Here is a 2,708-nt window from a genome sequence, read left to right on the forward strand (position 1 = left end):
CAGTCACAAAGCCACTTAGAACTCCCTTGAAAATTCCAAAGAAGTAACTGGGCATATTTTATATGAGGAACTCATACTATCTTTTGTTCTGTTCTAGGGCTTTGGGGACTTTGCTCTAAGTCATCCTGTGTAACTGAATATCCCCAACATACTCTCCATGTATTGAAAATTATTCTAGTGCCATTTTGATGGGTACTTAGATTATTTCCAGTTGGAGGTCATCATAAATAATGCTGTGATAGGCTTATTGTCAAAAATGTTCTATTTTATTTATAAGGGCATTTCTAGATATCTAATTTCTATTGAAATTCCAGTGAGTATAAATGACTGCTCCTAAAACTGCATTATTTCCTGTCAGCTTGTCCTTTGTGTTTAGAAATTTATGACACCAGTATTATATGTGTGATTGTTCCCTAGAAACTAAAAGCTTTATTTGGTGGTAGTATTTAATTAATATGAGAGGGGAAACATGACTAATTATTATTTCCAACTTGATACTTCAGGGCCAGGAAAACATCTCAGTGGATAAAGGTATCTGCTACAATTTGACTCTACAAAATTCTGAACTACTATGTTTGAATGGTCTCGGTAACTTCTAAAACCAAAACCAGCAAGATAAATAAACTATCATTTTATGGAGACGAGTAGCAAGCAATAAGAGATTCAAGAATCATCTTCAGGTCTAGGGATATGACTCATGGGGTGAAATGCCTGCCACACAGCATAAGGACTCGAGCTCGGACCCATAGCACACAGTTAAATGCCAAGTACAATGATGTGTGCCTGCAACCCAGTGCTGAGGTTAAAAGCAGAGACAAGATTCCCTGGAGCTCACTGGCCAGTCAGTCTAGCTGAGTCAGTGCTCCAGATGCAGTGAAAAACCACAAACAGTGTGCAACAAGGAGACATCCATGTCAACCTTTGGCTTACACACACACACAGACTCACACACACACAGACACACACACACTCACACACACACAAACACACACACCACTCACACATACACACAGACACACACACACCACTCACACACACACATACACACAGACACACACACACCACTCACACACACACACACACACACACACAATGGGGGGAGTGGCATGCACATACATCACATGTCATAAAAGAAGAAAGAAAGATTGTGAAACATCTTAACCATGACCATCTTAAACACATGACCAGGGGCTTAGAGCTTCCTTCCAGTCCTGGCAGAGAAGGGATGTCCTGTACACCCTCAAACAAATGATTGACTCTAACAACAGAACAGGAAGCGACATACCTCCTGTCTCACCACCTCACAGTACGTAGCCGCTCTAAAGCTAGCGTTTATGGTCTCCTGCCCATTTTCCTAGGCTTTTAGGAAACTTCAAGTTTTATCAGCCACACTTGATAACTGCTTGCTCATTTAGAATCCTAAGGACAGTGTTTCCCCTCAAATGAAGGATTTGTGAAATAACAGCTGTCTGGATCTTTAATCCCTTTTATTTTTTCTGAAACCTCTTTGGCTATATTATTCAATAATATAAGATGCCCTGAGAATTTATTAGGGTCCACAATTTCTAGACTCTAAAGCAGTGAATGTTGATTCCTAAGACCGAATTCAATACAAAATCCCAAATACAAAGTCACAGGTTAATATTTTTTCTATAACCTTTATTGAAGTCTCATTTGTGAGATAATTTTAAAAGCAACTTTCTTTGTCCATCATTATCCACATTGGTTACTACAAATTCCTTCAAGCTATGATTTTTTAATCTTGACAAAAGTAAAAATAAATAAAAGCTGCACTCCATTGCTATCAGGCCAGTGTGTGAGATTTTTAAGGAAATGGCTTTCAATAAGGCAGATCAATGGGAAGCTGTTTATCAAAACAAAATCATTAAAACAACTGAAATTTGCTTTTTTTTTTTTTGGTTCTTTTTTCCAGAGCTGGGGACCGAACCCAGGGCCTTGCGCTTCCTAGGCAAGCGCTCTACCACTGAGCTAAATCCCCAATCCCTGAAATTTGCTATTTTTATCCCTCTCCACTTTGTCTATCCTATTGTTTCACGGCAACAAACAATAGATGGCGGGTCAAAAAGCAAATTACCAAGTACATAAAATGGGTTTGGAAAAGAGTAAAGAATCTCTAGGCATCATCCAGTATTTCAGCTACCTGAGTTGTCAATCAAGTATGTCTAAGGCATTGGCCATGTTCATCTACCTTCCATTAGCTTCTAAGCATAATTATCCTATAGTTCTCTTTCATTTCTTTAGCTACTGGGGATCCATGTCCTACCTTGGAAAATATGTGTTTATGAGAAGTCTAGTTGACCAGGATACCAGGGTCCACAGAGCCCAGACCTGCAAGAAGAAACAAACGATTTGCCACATTGTGACCCAAACTCTACCTCCACTGTTATCAAGTGTGGGATGTTCTAACATCTAACAAGATGGTATTCCTGTACATATTTGTTGTTTATTATTTGAAATGTATTTATCCACTTCTTACCCTGTGAAGAAAAACGATAAGTAAGCAATGAAGTAAGCAATGGGCACCTGGTAAGCAATGATGAACTTGGTGTCTAAGTGATGTTGGTTTGGGGAATATGGAGAGAGGGGATGTGGCAGATGTAGCAAGCACACAAGATCTTCAAGACGATGACCAGACAGAAGTCACAATGTTGGGCTCAGTAGGGAAAGTCAGGCCTTCTGCTCAAGAA

General features: G+C 39.4%; 1 long non-coding RNA gene across 1 annotated transcript; it reads left to right on the forward strand.

Annotated features, from left to right (window-relative positions):
- Positions 1-1,205: 1,205 nt before the first annotated feature.
- LOC147999919 (uncharacterized) lies at positions 1,206-2,452 on the forward strand. Its single transcript, XR_015641013.1, has 2 exons — positions 1,206-1,306; positions 2,263-2,452. It is a non-coding gene; the product is annotated as an uncharacterized LOC147999919 (long non-coding RNA).
- Positions 2,453-2,708: the final 256 nt, after the last annotated feature.

This window comes from Rattus norvegicus, chromosome 17, assembly GCF_021556685.1.
Source record: "Rattus norvegicus strain SHRSP/BbbUtx chromosome 17, alternate assembly SHRSP_T2T, whole genome shotgun sequence".
Lineage (NCBI taxonomy): Eukaryota > Metazoa > Chordata > Mammalia > Rodentia > Muridae > Rattus > Rattus norvegicus.